The sequence below is a fragment of the Lutra lutra genome, chromosome 8 (genome assembly GCF_902655055.1).
Source record: "Lutra lutra chromosome 8, mLutLut1.2, whole genome shotgun sequence".
Taxonomy (NCBI): domain Eukaryota; kingdom Metazoa; phylum Chordata; class Mammalia; order Carnivora; family Mustelidae; genus Lutra; species Lutra lutra.
Genome location: NC_062285.1, coordinates 95,901,723 through 95,919,149, shown reverse-complemented (window position 1 = coordinate 95,919,149; position 17,427 = coordinate 95,901,723). Strand labels below are relative to the sequence as shown.

The following is a 17,427-nucleotide window of genomic DNA, read 5'->3' as shown; positions in this document are numbered from 1 at the left end:
AGGAGGTGGACATGGTGCTGTAAATCTAGCCCATGGTTAAAAAATGAGTATCACAATCCTCACTGACTCTTAAAATATTTAGCAGGAATCTTCAAGGAAAAAAAATTTCCTGTTTTTTGCTTATATTATGAATGCATTATTACTTTTTGTATAAGCCTAAATGATTTGCACTCCTTCCAGGTTATGAAGAATGGGAAAAAAAGTCACTTTCAGTGGAAGACAGATACACTGCAAGTTTAACCTAAATAAAATACCAGAATCCAGTGGAACAACTAACAGCCCCAACGTAGGCCATATATGAATGCTCTGAAAGGACCCACTACTTTACAGGTTGCTCCTCCAGTGAAAGGAAAGCTGGTGCTTTTCCCAACAAAGTTATGTGTGTGTGTGTGTGTGTGTGTGTGTGTGTGTGTGTGTGTAAGGGGGAGGGGATTTATAAAAATTAGACCACTTTGTGCCACTTTCTCCTCTTTTGACCAGCTACTATTTGTGAGATAAGTTTCAGTGAACCAGATGGACTTGCTGATGGATGTAACAATCTCTTATTTGCTCAGCCCCTGGGGAAGAGGCAGGTGACAGAATGATTTCAGCAATAAAATGAACCTGAGCACAAAAGGTGGTGTTATTGCTTGGAGCTGCAGTGCTGTTCAGGTCCCATCAGCTCAAATTTCCCAGACAGGTGATTGTGAGGACGATTCTGCCTGTTCCATCTCCTTAAGAGGATTTCAACTCTGTAATAGGCTTTTTCCACATGGGGGTTGCTTCCTGAGATTAGTTAGGTCTTCCTGAGATATGTGTGGCCTTGTAAACGCTGCAAGTGAATACAACAGCTAGTATCTTATGTTAATTTAAGGAAATTATACTCTTCAGGAGATAAAATGCTGTTCAGTTGCTATTTATCTGTGCCAGCTGGGTAAGAAAGGGAGATGATTCATAGCCCGGTCCAGTGGGACCAGTGAACGGCTTGATTACACCTTGGTTCCAGGCTGTCTTGTGGGGCAAGTGCCTTGGCATACGTGGGTTCCAGGAAGACTGTAATAAGTACTCGTAGTTTGGGATTTAACTTGGGTACCAGATCTTATGAGAACACACAGGTGTTGGATCAGTTGTAGACTGATAGTTATCTTTTCTGTTCATTACCCAAGGGGGATAAAAGATATGGATTCCACTTTAATATGTGAATTGTAACTCCAAAGAAATCAGATGGAGACAGCTATCTTATGGCAGCTGGCTAAATGGCAGCTATCTAAACACAAACAAAGGAGACAATACAATTCCCAGGGCTAAGAGAAAGTTAACAAAGGGAAAGTTCTAGTGCATTAAAATAAGTCATCCTTATACAATAGCCACTCCATGTATATATTATGGTACAAACCAGTCGGTAATAAAATTTTGACAGGGTTCATTATGCTAAGTTTATAAATCAAGCTTCTGGGCTTAAGCAGCAGAGGCATTCTTTGTTGTGGGAGGCTGCAAACTAGAAGGTACTTGATAAGAAAGTGCTAGAAGAGTCCAGCTGTTAGCTATTATGTTTCTTTCGAACCTACTATTTAAGACATGTATAGTTACAAAGAGAGTATATGAGGAGATTAAAAACCATGGTTACGTTAACGTACACCTCTCTCAGGGGAACTGCACTCCCTTCTCTTTCATTGTATGCTTCTTGCGGCTTCTCTGCTTCATCTGGCAGGCTGCCTCTGGAATCCGTACTGCTTAAGTCACTTTCAACAGTGTTGGAGGATAGAAGTCATTAAGACAGCATAGATGCTAGGGGCAAGACAGCTAATAAGCCACTTGAATGCCAGTAAAGAATATGTGCGGCAGGTGAAACAAATATTTTGCTGGAGGTAGAATGACATATAGATAACTACTGTTTCAGAGGGATGTTAATTATCTTTAATAAAATTAAATCTGAAGCCTTCCACCCATATGGAAATAATCTGAGCTAAAAAAAAATATTTGAATATGAGGTGGTATAGACTATTGTATTATAAGGTTTCTTAATTCCCATTTCATTTTTCCAACCACTACTGTAAGCAAAGGTAACTATTTCAAGACTTTTAAGCCAGGTTTGCAAAACTCTGTGTGGCAACCCGGGAAGATCCTCTTAAGGGCCAGCCCCTCTCATTGGGCAGAGTTTCCCGAGATAACAAGTCACATTTCTCCCTCCTTCTCTAACAAAAAGCCAAAAGGTACAAATTCCTACTTACGCAACAGGAAAATGACTGATTAGTCCAACTCTTCATCTCAGCACATTAGTATTGCGCTGTAATACTACAGTCTTTCCTTCACCCATGGGAGGTGCTGAGTGCTGGTAGGACAGTCCAGCTTTTGGGGATTCACTTTCCGTGTTAGAGTGCAGCCTGCTGGGCCAGCCCTGGAGGAAAGGCTCCAGCCTCCTCACGCTCTCTTCTAAAGAGTCAACACCTAGAGTTCAGGTAGGTGCTGACGAGCTGCTATTTGTGGGGAATACTTGACCGATTTTCAGTCACAAATTAGTTCATACAGCACTTCCTTATTTGTGCATATCCAAAAGGGTTCCTTGTGACAGGTAAAGAAGAGAAGCACATGACTTTCAGAGTATACCATGTAACATGTGTCTCCTTCTAGGGCAGAGCAGTAGCTGATTCACATGGATGCTTATTTCATGAGGTACTGATGGTTGTAGTTGGGTGGCCTTATTTATACATGGGAAGGGAGGGAGTGGGGGTGGGACTGGATGTTTTTTCCAGTCTCTTCTGTGATTCATTTAGAATCAGAGAAAGAGATAATAAATTGTATCTTTTAAAAAAATGTGATCCCTATTTATTCTCTTCCCTTCACTACCCAGAAATGCAGTTACTTTGTATCACTGAAGTGAGGGTAAGTCTTAAGATTTCTTTTCTTTGGGTCTTCCACGGAGTTTTTACAATATAGTCTTCCTAAATTATATTTTGCATTCTCTCACATATTTGCACATGTGAAGATTACTCTGGGTCAGTAATCAATCATGGTCAACTTACTTAACCTCTCTGTGCCTCAGTTTCCTCAGCTGTAAAATAGAGATAATAGTTCTACTTTATAGAATTATTGTGAAGATTAAACAAATTAATATATGTACAAAGCTCCTGAGATGAGTACTTGGTATATAGCACAGTGTATATAATTATTATTATCATTATTTTTATATTTTCATCAAGACTTCCTGGGTCTTTACCACTTACTTTCCTAGGCATGGGGTAGGGAATGGGTAAAGCAGGACACTGAGGTTTAGAAAACCTTTTAGGATCTTGTAATCTAATATACAAAAAAAAATGACATATTTGGCACTTCATGGAATAATATGTTATGATATGTAAATAGAATCAAATGCTGACTTCAGGTACTGGAGTAATAGAATGAATGAAATTTCATGTCATACACCTCAGGGAGAAGGCTGAAATGGAGCCGGGCTGGAGAGCAGGTAGGACTGAGATAGCTGGAGAAAAGTGGCGGGGTGGGGGCGGGGGGGATTCCAGGTGAGAACAATGTGCATGAAAGCAGAGAGGCCAGAAAGAGCTTGAGATGGTCTTGGGGTAGTAGAGAGACAGAGCTGGCAAGGCAGGTGAGTGGAAGAAAATAAGACTGCATAGAATGGAGCTGTATTATCGAAGTTCTAGAAAGTTCTATCCACTTAGACTATTCTTCACCTGATAGGAATGCAAACAGCAGAACTCAAAGTTTTCTGAGTGAAGGAGAGACCACATGAGGACTTAGATAATATTTCCATGGTTTGTGTTTGGAAGCTGAGTCCGCAGAGACCAATGAGGAGCTTGTTGCTCTGGTTGTGTTAGTGTGAGAAGATGGGGACTAAACAGGGGCATAGAAGAGGGATAAGGAAAAAAGAAAATGATTGAAGAAAAAGTAGGAAAGTTAGTAAGACCTATTTGTCAACTGACTGAATTTTAAAAAATGAAGTAATGGGTAAATCAAAGATTATTACAAATGTTAAATCTGTGGGTCTGAAAACTAGTGATAGTACAGAAAAACTTGAGAACTGATAGGGGAGAAGCAAAGGAAGAATTTGGGGTTGCATACATTAAATTTGCAGTGATAGTGTGATCTCCAAAAATAATAGCTAACATTTATTATTTACTATGTGCCAGGGACTATGTGTTTCACATATAAAACTCATGTAATCCTCATGGAAACTGAGGTAGGTACCATTATTCCCATTTCATAAAGGATGAGAAGCTAAATATAACCCCATGTTTATATAGTTAAACTTAAACCTGAGCCATCTGATTCCAGCCCTTATGCCTGATCACCACTTTGCTTGGATACTCTTAGGAAGTCCAACTCTGATAAGAAGTTAAGACTGAAATTAGCAGGTGGGAGTTATCCACACGGGGGTGTTCATTGCAGTTATAGGAATGATAAGGGAGAAAGCATGCAGATAGGAGAGCAGATGGCCAAAAATGAATCCTGGCGGAGGCCCCTGTGAGAAGTCAACCACAGGGAATGGTGCAGAACTCCAGCAAAGGTGCACAGATCAGAGAATAGGCTGTAGGCTTGGACTTAAAAGGATTGGGTTAAAGATAGGAGTGGAGAGGGATATCAGGGTTAAGAAGAGAAAGCTTCATCCGAGACCCGATGGGGAAGCGACTGAGTTTTGTCAGGTAAATGAGGAAGAAAGTGAGGATGGTCAAATGAAGGGTTTGTATTTCTTTGCTTCCTTTTCCAAAATAAGAGAGACCTATTTTTCAGGAAGCTAGGGGAAAGAAGGAGAATGTGATGTGGAAAATGCAAGGAATACATTTGGGGAAGGAAAGATCCTATAGGCATCATAAAAGGGGAGAATCAATAGCTTTTATTTTAGCTGTGAGGAGAGGACTATTGGAGTGTCAGATCTCAGGGTTGGAAATGGGCTTTAAACTCTGGTCACTAGTCTGGCTCTTGAGATAGATGTGTTGTATTGAGGAGGACAAAGTTGAATATGCATTTTTCCCTTAAATTTATTTGTTTAGGAAAGAGATACATGTGACATCTCCACTTGTATGTCTTGTAGGCATCTCAAAATTATTAAGTCCTAAATAGCCCCTCATTTCTCACCCTTGTGTCTGGTCCTCACATCCCACCTTGCACCTAACAGTTTCCCCTTCCATCCTTCTAACTGTTGTGGCTAAAAGCCTTGGCTTCATCCTTAACTTCTCTGTTTCTCTCATATATGACATCTAATTCATCAGCAAGTCTTGTGTAACCTGTCTTCGAGATTTGTCAATAATCTGATAATTTCTCACTATCTCTGCGAATACTACCCCAATCTAAGCCACTCATAACGTTTCCCCGGAATAGTGTGGTGCCCCTGCTCCCAGCCTCACCTCCTTTCAGTCTACCTTCTCTTAGAAGCCAGGGTCGTTCTTTAACAATAGCAATTGTATCATGACACTTTGATGTCCAGAACCCTGCAATGGGTTTTCATCTGTCTCAGAATAAAATCCAAAGTCCTTGCCGTGGTCTATAAGGTCATCATCTACTATTTCTCCCTAAGCTTCCATTGCTCCAGCTACGCTGGCATTCTTGAACAAGCCAAGGATGATTTTGTATCATGGCCTTTGCATATGCTTTTCCCTATGCTTTGATTCATTCATTCATCAAGTGTTTCTGGAGTGTCTACTATGAGCCAGGCACTATTCTAGACAGTTGGGACACATTAGTAAACATGGTGGATAAAGATCCAGTATGTCTGCAACTCTTGCTCCCTCTGTTCAACTGTCATATGATCAGAGAGGTCTTCCCTGACCACCTGGCCTAAAATAGCAATCATTTCCCACCATCTCATTATTCTGTATTCCTTTATCCTGGTTAATTTTCCTTAATGACTCCTATCACCATCTGACAAATGTCATTATTTCTTTGTCAACTACCCGTCTCTCTCAGGAGGAGGCACACTCCTTGGCAGGGACTTACATCCTTGGCTTTAGTCTTTGTTATAGTTTTAGAATAGGGCCTAGCACAAAAATGGTATTTTCAGATATTTGCTGAATAATTAATGCATATGATGAGAGGTTTATTTTAGAAACTCATCTTTTCAATTCTGGGAAGATTTCTTGAAAAATAATTTTAAAATTTCTTTTTCCACACCCCCCCCATTTTCCCTTTTACAAATTCCTATTATAATGTCAGATTTTGGACCTCCTCAATGACTGTTTTATTGTATTTTATTTCTTTTTATGGATTTTTAAAATATATTTTTAAAAGATTTTTATTTCATTTGACAGACAGAAATCACAAGTAGGCAGAGAGGCAGGCACAGAGATAGGGAGAGGAAGGCTCCCTGCCGAGCAGATAGCCCAAGATGCGGGGCTCAATCCCAGGACCCTGGGATCATGACCTGAGCCAAAGGCAGAGGCTGTAACCGACTGAGCCACTCAGGCGCCCCTTTTTAAATGGGTTTTTAAAATCTAACTTGCAGGAGGTGGCTTCAACTTTATTTTCTAATGTCTATATGACATTTTAAGATGCTGCTATAATATTGGTAGTTGCTAGGAGTTTTTTCATTTTGCCCATTACTCCTATTATGTTGGTATAGACGGTTTACTTACAAACTGGACTAAATTGGGTCATGCAGAAATCAACTTCATTCTTTCCCATCCAGACCCCTTCCTGGATGCAATGTTGGTACCCAAACCTTTTCAGTTACTCATAGATAGGGAAAAAATTTTTTTCCTTGTTTACTTTTAGTCACAAGAACAGCCTCCAGTTGGTAGTTTTTAAAGTTTTCATGTAGTCTAAAACTCAGATCCAGTTCTTTTTTCCTTTCCTTCTGCCCCCCCGCCCCCGCCGCCCGCAACTGTGCCCAGTTGGAGAGAGACACATGCTTGACTTCTCCACTTGCTTGTTTTGCCTTGTCCATCTACTTTTCCCTGCTTCGTGGGTGCTACTTCTGACCTTTCCAGGGCCAGGCTCAGAAGGAGAGAGGATTAATGAAAAAGACTTTTTGTGGCTTGTGTAGCCTGTTATCTAATGATTTCCTCTGAGGTGGCAGGTGCACAATTGCTGGCTTTCCCCCTTGAGGGATGTTTTGGAGGTGTGCCCACCAAGGACCTCTGACTGCAGCTCCCCTGGTGTGGGAGGGGCTGTACATCAATAGCCACCATGATCCCACCCTCAGCACCTGGTGTTCTGACAATCCACCTACGGGTCACATTTCCCCTCAAGGCAATACTCTGAGGTAGAAGCAAACATGACCCCAGGTTGGCTGGCTCCCATCTGTCCAACTTGGCCCACAAGGAAACTCCGATGTTTTTGCCCTACTGTGGGCAAAAGTGTAGTTTGTTTCTAATGCACCCACCTCTTGTCATTCTGCCATTAAACCAGCAATTCTAGCTGTAATCTTTCACCATTGTGCATCCCTAGGCAGGAATTAGATAATACCCTTTCTGTTTCACAAAGTTCAAGGAGCATTTGACAAGCTCTCCAAATGTTCCCTGGAAGCTCTTTTCACTCAGCTTGAGGTAATGGAAAGTACATTCTTTCCTTTCTCCCAAAACGCAGGTTCAAGGTATTATTGTGTAGGTCACAGCATGTAGAAAGGATGGAATTAAGGGGGTGGGTAGACATTAATTTTTCTGTAGCCAGAGGAAGAAATGAGACTTCTTGATGGTGTAGCTCTGTAAGCTGCCAAACCCCGGGTTCCTTGGGAAGCAGAAACGTCCCAGCTCGGCCCCAAAGAAGACTTGCATCCCTGACAGATCACTTTAGCCCTGAGATCTGTATCTCTTAACCACAGGATTCTAGAATAGTTGAAACATATGCCTTTGCCCCTCACAGAAACAGGAAATAATATTAAATACTGATATTATGACTGATAATCAGTATTTGTAAATTTTGAAGGGCCATTAAATAAGAGTTGTTACAAGTATGATATGGGTCTCAAACAGACCTGGGTTTGAGTTTTAGCTCTGCCACCTATTAGCATATGACCTCAGGCAAATCATTAAACATCTCAGCATTTTAACTGCCAAAAAATGTTAACAATAACACTTGTTTCCTAGATATTAGAGTTGTCTGTGTGCTGCATTGCCTGATGGTAACTCAGCACCACCAATATTTTTCCTATATAAGGCTGGAAACTACCAGAACATCTGGAACTTCCCAGAATCTCCTTTCCTTTGTGTTTCCAAACTGGAGTTTGTGAGACTTTGAGTTTGTGACTTGTGCAAGACTTGGTAGGCAAAAATGAAGGGCAACCATTGTTTCTGGGATAATAGTTGCTTAGGCTCATTAGGACTTCACTGGACACAGAGGCTCATAGTCCTCTCTGTGAGCTCTCATTCTGTAGCTACTGCAGGATTCTCAGACATGCCCCAAGAGCTGAGTCTCTCCATCCACAATCTAGGACTTTAGACTGAACACATCAGTGACTCTCCACTCTTCTGGCTGCCACCTTCTAGACCTTTACTCCTCCAGCTCCTCTCACATATATGTAAGTCATCGTTTCCATATAAAGTCCCTTATTCCTGATTTACCATTTACAGTGGCCCTGTCTCCTTGATGAAACCATTCTGATACAGCATACGCAGTCATAAGACATGTAATGAGCACTCAATAAATATTAGATAATAATAATCATCACAAAAGGTACTATTCACAATAAATTGGAGACTAATGAGTAACGTTAAACTGCATGAGTTCCACTGTGTAGGAAGAGCAAAGATGAGGAATGGTACAAATGGTACAAAAGGAGACCATTCTTAATACTAATACCAGGAACTGCTCACATTTCTGTAATGTTTTCCAATTTACAGAGCATTTGCACACATTTCACTGCATTTCGCTGAGATGAAGCATGTTTTAGAAATGGACCCTTGCTTTCTTTCTTTTTTTTTTTTTTAAAGACTGTTTATTCATTTGATGGAGAGAGAGAGATCACAAGTAAGCAGAGAGCTAGGCAGAGAGAGAGAGGGGGGAAGCAGGCTCCTGCTGAGCAGAGAGCCCGGTGTGGGCTTGATCCTAGGACCCCGAGATCATGACCTGAGCCAAAGGCAGAGGCTTAATCCAGTGAGCCACCCAGGTGCCCCTGGACCCTTGCTTTCTTAACAATAAAAGCCCATGATCAAGAGAACATCACATTTCAAAGAAGAAAGTGGCTTGAATTGTAAAGAGAACATTTACTTGGAACATGATTTTTTCCACAGAATGTTCTTTCATCAGAAGAGATTGGAGTTGCCCTCTGGCTCGTGTGCCCTCCAGGGTTATGGAGTGAGCCTTGGATTACAAGGAAGAAGCAGCAAGCCCTAACAGCTGTCTATATAGCGGAAAGTTTAACTTTCTAATCAATTTACTGATCATACACTTTATGGCATGTATGCTTGTGATTGTGCTATATGGTAATTAGGCATAAATGATAGAAATCAGTTGATAAATGTAATTGGAATTAATTTTTGGGAGTCAATATTTTTTTCTCTCTTGGTTCACTAGTATTGACAATTTTTTTTTGAAAATGTGAGTTTGATTTACCTATATGTAAAAAGGCAAGTCCTAGGCCAGTTCTTCAGGTCCAGTTTCTTTTTCTTTTGCTTCTCTCTTAGATGCTCCTCTCCAGCTCCTTTGTGCTCCTGTCCAGCTCCAATTCCCACCCTTTGCCTGTGAAACTCATAAAGAGAGTGTCCTGCTGGCTCCTGCATCTGGCTCTGGTCTGCCTGGCCCCAACACAGGCAGAATCTCCAGAATCACAAGGTTGTGGGTGGCCTGATAGGGGAGCAAAGCGGACCATGCCATGGTAAGGTAGAGGAGACAGGCTAGGGAAGGGAAAGGGCACCATGAGGTCCAGGTCCAGTGTTTTGTCTCTGGGAGTTCTGAAACAGAACCAAGGGCATCAAGGCTGACAGATACCATCCTTCCCTCTTGAAGTTTTTGGGACTCACACTCTAATAGCTACGTTGAGGCTGGCTCCCCATGGGAACAGAGATATTTTCGCCTATGGCTTCAAATGCATGTGTTTTTTTTTTTTTTTGTTAATTTTTGTTTACTTAGTAAACATGCTTACAGTGATGCACTTGTCTGTGTCCCACTTCAGGGAAGGACAGTTGCTGCTGTTACTGTCAGTGCCCTGTGATGTTACCTCCACTGCAGGGAACCACCTTCCCCAAGGCTGGTCCCTGCCTAAGGCCCAGCACAGGATAAGGCTGACAGGCCCTTTCAGTTCCGGACTCTGCATGGGGTTAGCTGAAGTTGTTGTCAGGCCTGCCTTGAAGCCTGACTTTTTCTACCCAGTCCTGCTCCATTGCCCTCCCTCCCACAGGTTTTGGTCCTACGGGACCTCACTAATAAACATTCAGCACATTCAACTTCAGCTCAGGATCTGTTTCCCACAGAGCCCAGCCTGCAACAGACCTTGTTCTCCATATCACCAATTTTTGTCAACATCTCTATTTTGCAGTTATCTCCCTTGCCATTCTCTCCGACCTTGCCAATTTATACTGGTTTTATTCAGCTACTGTCATTTTATAGCATTTTTAGAGGGAATGGAGATACATGCATATGTATAACCCACAATTGTATTGGTCAGAGTTAAATTGCAGAGAACATAATTTATTCAGCTATTAAAAGCAGAGAGGGTATTTTTAGGTATTCAGTGTTGAGACAGATTTATTGTAATAATAGCCCCACATTTTCTTTCCTCCTTTACAATTTGTCTTTGTAACTCCTCCCCTCAAGAGATTGAGTCTGTTTCCCTACCTCCTGAATCTGGGCTCGCCTTTTGGCTTGCTTTGGCCAATGGCATGTGGCAGAAGTGATAGTGTGCTGTTTCTAAACCTAAACTTCAAAAGACCTTGCACACTTTGCTCTCCCTCTTGGTAGCTTCCTCTCCCATGAGAATAATCCAGGCTGGCCTGTTGGAAGGTGAGGGAGCAGTGAGAGTTGTCCTAGCTGAGGTCATCTGAGACCAGCTGACCACAAGTACTTGAGCAAGCTCAGCGAGGTCAGCCAAACTCAACTTAGACTATTAGCACTGGCCGGCTGACCCCACAGACTCATGAGCAGTAATAAATGGTTATTTTTAAGCTGCTGCCATTTGGAGGGTGTTTGTTATACAGCATTATTGTGGCAATAGATGACTGACACAGAGTGGCTTACAAAATCCTTAGGAAGGCAAAAGAAGTAAATTCTAGGGCCACATCATAGCATAGACTCACTAATGCCAGGAGTTGTTGAACCAGGAGATTCTTGGCTAAGTTAATAAACCACTGCTGTAAACCCTGGCTCCAGAACTCCATCACTGCTGTGGTGATCAGGGAGGGACTGCTGGAGCTGGTTTCTCAGAACCATGCTCCTCTTGCTCCTGCATGACTTAACACCATCAAAACAGGGGCCCGTGCCTTGCTTTTCTCTCATTTAATTTAGTTTATGCAAGTGCTTCTCATCAGCAAAGTGTAAGTTATACCTGACCTTCAGCTGTGAAGGGGCCTAGTGTCAAAGGGACTTTCAGCTTTCTAATTTCTGTAACACATGAGAAGGAGGCTGGAGTGGATTTGCAGTGTCAGCCTCAGTATCTGCCACAGCTCTAATGGTCTTGAACAAGCAGGATTCCTAAACCCTATTCTGTAAGTTGTGCTCAGTGATATTGAAACAATTTCTTTAAATTCATATATGCAGTATTTTACAATTGGGCAAATCACTCTCTGTAGGGTCAAACATTATTAATTCCATTACTGGAAGTTGAGAGACTGATGGATGAACATAGTACTAAGATTTTATGAACTCATTGTTCCACCCAAACCCACATGAATGAGTTTTAAAGGGAACCAACAATTATAAGTCATTAAGGAGAGGAAAACTGATTGATGTTTTGAAAAATTCTTAGTCCTGTATTGATATTTGATAGAGCATTACTAATATAACAGTGATTTCAGAAGGAATAATAACAGACATTTGGTATTGACCTAAAGTTCTTAAAGTGCCATACACTATGTGATAAAAGAATATTTAATATTTTTTTTTTTTGGTGTAGAGATTTAGAAGGTTCTTAGGAAGACCGTGTCTTCTTATCTGACCTTAAGATGTCTGGTTTTAAGTGGTAAGAGAATTAATGCTTCCCAATCTAACGAGTTAGCAATTCCAGAAAAACCTGTGTCCCTGTGGATACTTTCATAAGGATGGTGATTTAAGACAATAATCACTGAAGAAAAGGGAAGGCAATTTTTAGATAACAGAATTATCAACAGTGAAGGTATTAAAATGAAAATAATTTTGTGGCTTCATATTTTGTTCCCTGTGTCTTGTTCAGCAGAGGTACATGTTATTATGGTATGTGAGGCCTACAGTGGCTTATGCCTTACTAAGAACTGCTTTCTTTATTCAGTCATGTCCTTGTAAGGCTAGGAGTCCCTGGAGATCACCAAAAAAAAAAAAAAAAAAATAGTACTTGTTGTCAGGAGAACCTGCAGTCCCTCCAAAGGTGCCCCATTGATTCAAAAGCCAGATACTACTTTGTCAACAAAGGCATCCCATGGTGAAAAGTCTGGAGGATAACTTGCCCTTGGCTCATTGGTGAGTCTTTTTTTTTTTTTTTTTAAGATTTTATTTATTTGATAGAGAGAGAGCACGTGGGAGCACAGGCAGAGTGTCAGGCAGAGGCAGAGGGAGAAGCAGGCTCCCCGCCGAGCAAGGAGCCCAATGTGGGACTCGATCCCAGGACTCTGGGATCACGACCTGAGCCGAAGGCAGCTGCTTAACCAACTGAGCCACCCAGGCGTCCCTCATTGGTGAGTCTTAATCACACACCCTGTTTATTTGTTTTTTACTGACACTAATGTGAAGTATCAGCAATTTTGCTTCTGAGACAGAATCCATTGATTTAATTTTGTCATTTTTCTTTTCAGTTGTGCAATCAGAAATTCATTCATGTGAGGAAAAAGCAGTTAAAACTGATGGAAAAACGCCAAAGAAAGCGACTGTCAGACTGATTGCTTTTTGGCAGAGGCTGAGATCAAGATTTACCAAGGAAAGCCCACCTAAATATGACCCAAGAGGAAGTGACAGAGTTCAAGAGCATTACTAAGCCTGGATACTGGAATTTCAGTTACCTTGCAAGGTATTTGAGAAAAAAATTACATATATGCAAACACAAGGAGGATACTGTGTTGCTACAAAGGTGGTTACTAAAACAGCTTTACTCTGATTTTTGAAGCAACAAGAGAAAAAAAGACAACAGAGAGCAAGTTAACTTACCTTTTTGAGACCCAGTGTGGAGCAAATGTTAGTTCTGGCCTGGATTCAGCTACCTAGGGCAGAACAAAGGGAAAGTGAAAGGTTCTCTAGATCAGGTGTTTCCCAGGATGGAACTTAAAAGCAGCTGTCTTATCCTGTCTGCTCTTTAGTCCCCAGTCTTAAACTTCCTGGCACTGGATTTAAAAGCATCTCCAGAATACCTGAGTGTTCATTTTTAGCCCCTTCCTTGAATCCTTCTATCATTTATTTCCTGGGCTCTTTATATATGCGTCTGTTCCCTCATTCGACTGCAATCAGATTTGGAGGCAGGGGCTGTGTCTTACTCATCTCTGTATTTCCTTTCTTCAACCCTTTTGTCTAACAGTGTTCTGCTTATACGTAATAATTTTTGTTTGTAAAATAAAAATATGGTTAGAGGCACATACAGATTTAACACAAACACAAATTCGAATACAATCACAAATTCTCCAGTGTTTCAGTTGCTGTCAAGAAAATGATGGGAAATTGCTAGATTTGTGAAGTGACTGACGTCTTATTTTTAATAGAATAAGTAGCATGTTTTATTTTAAGTGCAAGTAAAAGTTGTTTTTAAAGGACTTTGATATGTTTTTGTTTCTAAAAGAAGCAACAGACTTATTGCAATATATGTAAATCAAAGTGAATCTAGAAAGGGTCAATGGAGTTATTTTACGTAAAGAGAATAGCCACAGTAACTGGCAGTACCTTAGAATTTCCATGTATTTGTAAGTTGAATGAAATGTTCTTCGTCTTCATAGCTGCCGCTAATAGAGTTAGACACATGAGTGAGGGAACAAGTGCCTGTGAATGATGCTATTATATAACATCATTTTTTCTTTCTTTCCTTTGCCTTTCTTTTATCCCAACTGATGGTATGCTATACACATGTCTATAACTTTTTTTTTTTTAACTAATTCCATGTTAGCTCATTAAAAAATGCTTCCTTCTTTTAAAGGGTTGGGTGGGTGAAAGTTAACAAGTTACAGACTCTTACTTCCAATCTTACTTCTGGGCTCTGCAGAGCCCTTGGGCCCTGCTAACTAACTCCCTGTTAGGTCTGCTAAGAGAGGACACTAGAGACTGGAATGCTTGCTTTTGTTCACTGTTTGCTCTCAGCAGCACCTTAATGATGACCTTTTGCTCCATGGTAGCAGATGGTTGCAGTCACCAACTTCTCCTTTTCTTTCTTTCTTTTCTTTTCTTTTTTCTTCTCTTCCTTTCTCTTTTCTTTCTTATTTTTCTTTTCTTTCTCCTTCCTTCCTTCTTTCCTTCCTGTCATTCCCAGAGGCAACCTCACTTTGTTCCCTAAGAGACACCAGTACCAGCTGGGCAGTGACCCTTTTCAGAGGTCTGGCCAGCTCCCTGAGGCTTCTAGGGAAAAACTCTGTGTTCCAGTAACAACATTTTCCTCTGCTCTTCTAACCTCAGGGATATGAGCTGATTTCTAGAATTACTATTCTCTGTTTCTCCTTTTACCTTTTCTAAGTTCTTCAATAACTAATAAACCAACAGTTTATATTAAGCTTTCTTTCTTGAAATGCCTCTAGTAGTTTCTGTTTTCCTATCCAGACCCTGATGGATATAATATTTGACACCTGAAGCGGGTCTGACCCAGCTGGATCTGCTGGGTTGGGAGTCCCAAGGAGCAGAGCAGCCTGCACTGCCACCTGAACCTGCTGCATAGCCCGTTCTTGCTCTGGGCCCTGGAAGAACCATAATATATTTAACTAGGATGCATATTTAAATTGTTTCCAATTTTTGTTACTCTAAACAATGCAGTAAACAACCTTAAGTATATATTTTTCACATATGGGGAAGTATATTTGTAAGATAAAGTTATAAAAGTAGAATTGCTGGGTCAAAAGGATTGCCAAATTGTCTTTCGTAGAGGTGGTACCAATTTAATCTCTCACAGGTAATAAAGAGAAATCTATATGCATGAGAAATAGAGAAATCAACAAAGGGAAGAGGGAGCCACGTATGACATCCTTGTTCTAGTAAGAGGGCCTTGGTCTGTGGAAGAGAGAAGCACGTCTAGAATAGAATATCATAGATTGACACAGAATAAAACTTATCACTTGAGGATTACTTTCTGGCTCAGGCTCTATGGAATTCCCTTTGGAGAGAAGGAAGGCTAAAATACAAATGGAAAAGCCCTCTAAGACATTTTGATACTCACTTAATAGAGGGTAACACAAAAATGGGAGAAAGCCCAGCAGGGCTGGGCCATCTGAGGAGGCTTCATGCCTCCCAGTGGAGACTCAGTACTCAGCAAATATGGCGTGGTGGCCAGCAGCACGATGACCCATACAGATGTGTGGCTATTGGAATGCGAGGCAGTGTTGCCCAGCATACCATATGTGCTAGCTGTAAGCACGTGTGAGATACCTCCTTAGGACTCCCCAAAACACTTGGGTGGAACATTGTAGGTACTGGGTCTGCTTCCTGCAGTAGTAGAGAGTGTAAATCTGGTAAAACACAAGCTACAAACTCTCATTTACTAAGGTTGTCCCTTTTTTTCATTTGCACATCTTTGCCTCATTAACTTGAGTGGGCTTTCCTTTAAAAATAACAAAATAAAGTACTCTTCTTCTTTGAATCCTTATAACCCATCTCAGCAAACCCAGGTTGTGACTCAGTCATTTTTACCATCTGCTGTTCTTGTCATTTATTCCCTGCTCAGCAGAGCTCTACTGCAGTTACCATGGCCCTTGTTTAGCAGACAGGCTACATTCTACATGCTTGCTTTTACTGATTTCACCTCCGCATTATGTGGTAACAAAATTGTGTATACAGCCAGAGCTGTGTTTTTCCTACTCTGTAAGATCTGGGCTGTTTTCCTGCAGAGGACCTCCGTTTTATGTTCCACCATGTCTTGTTTGAGCCATACTTAATTTACACGACAGAGATGCTGTCATCACCAATTAACATTTATCAAGGGCCCCCTGGATGCATGGCCACATAGAGGCTAATTTAATATTCTTTTTGTTTCAGATATCAGGTGCCTCCTTCAAATGAATTTTTAAGTATCTCCGTGATGATGAGGAAGAACAGGGACATCAATTAGGATTCAGGAAGACAAGTCTTTGCAGAAAATGCTTAGAGCATCAAGGACTGCTATTAATATTTGGAAGTTTAAAAGAGAGTATATTTTCCTCAGTCAACAAATGACAAAAGTAAAGGCATGGTTTTCATTGTTTCTGGAAGAAGCCTGGCAGCATTCCATTCAGACATCTGCCCTTTGATCGTTCTATTTTCCTCTTTACTTATTTCAGTCCTTCTAATCTTCAAGGCTGAGTCTGAATATTTCTTCCTGAGGCTTCTTCTAATCATCTCGGCCTTTAAGGACAACTCCCTCCTTCAACTCCTATAGTCCTTACTATTATACATGTCATTTGAAAATTTAGTACCTATACATTATACTATGATTGAATAAATGTTCATCTTCTGCAAGTATATTAGACAACTGTCTGGACAATTTATTTCTTTTCCATGTTCTGTCAGTGGTAGAATCTGGAGGAATATTTATTGATGATGGCAGCAATCTATTATAATCAGATGGAATTTTATTTTTTAAAATGAGTGAGAGGAGAGACAATGCTGAAGCTTTGGAAGTTGAGACTCACAAGCATCATTCATGTTTCTAACGTAAGAGCTCTATGTGCTTTTTTTTTTTTTTTTTTTTTTTTTTTTTTGGTGGGGCAGGGTAGTAGGAGGCAATGCCATCACTGGAAGTGAGCAGTTTCTCTTTCAAGAGTCACTAAAAATTTTTTTGGTCTGCCTAAGCAATATTTATTTATTGTTGACCCCCCTTTTTTTCCCCCAAGGGAATTACTATTCATTTTGTACCCACTAAATAACAAATGCTGTAGTAGGGTTGTTGCACAAACTCTAGGGTAAGTATTATTATGCCACTGTTTTTTCCACATTATTTTAAAATATGACATAATACAAGACATTGCATAATAAAACATATATGCAAAGTTTAACAAAAGGTATAAAGAAATATTCAAATCATCAATAACCAGGTCAAAATAACTGAATATTCCCAGTACCCCAAGAGAATCCCATGTACTTCTTTCCAACTACATCCACTTCTACTTCCCGGAATCTTCCCAGAAGATTACAGGGTGACTCTTGTAATGTCAATTTTACTGCTTTTTGTTATTTGCCGACCTCTTTTGATGTGACAGGAAGTAGTGTAACATGGCTGTC

The 17,427-nt window shown here is 40.7% G+C and overlaps 2 long non-coding RNA genes across 4 annotated transcripts in view; one reads left to right on the top strand and one right to left on the bottom strand.

The window, feature by feature from the left end:
• The window catches only part of LOC125107559 (uncharacterized), a 113,621-nt gene that overhangs the window by 95,972 nt on the left and 222 nt on the right, over positions 1-17,427 (bottom strand). The window contains exon 2 of the long non-coding RNA XR_007129593.1: positions 13,195-13,247. This is a non-coding gene — a long non-coding RNA (uncharacterized LOC125107559). The remainder of the gene's footprint in view (positions 1-13,194; positions 13,248-17,427) is intronic.
• Positions 1,814-16,658, top strand: LOC125107558 (uncharacterized). 3 transcript variants are annotated; one of them, XR_007129590.1, is made up of 6 exons: positions 1,814-2,438; positions 2,611-2,652; positions 2,831-2,862; positions 3,362-3,442; positions 12,846-13,057; positions 16,207-16,658. It is a non-coding gene; the product is annotated as an uncharacterized LOC125107558 (long non-coding RNA). The 3 variants fall into 3 exon arrangements; XR_007129592.1 differs by lacking the exons at positions 1,814-2,438; positions 2,611-2,652; positions 2,831-2,862; positions 3,362-3,442 and adding exons at positions 10,483-11,567; positions 12,326-12,513; XR_007129591.1 differs by lacking the exons at positions 1,814-2,438; positions 2,611-2,652; positions 2,831-2,862; positions 3,362-3,442 and adding an exon at positions 10,497-12,513.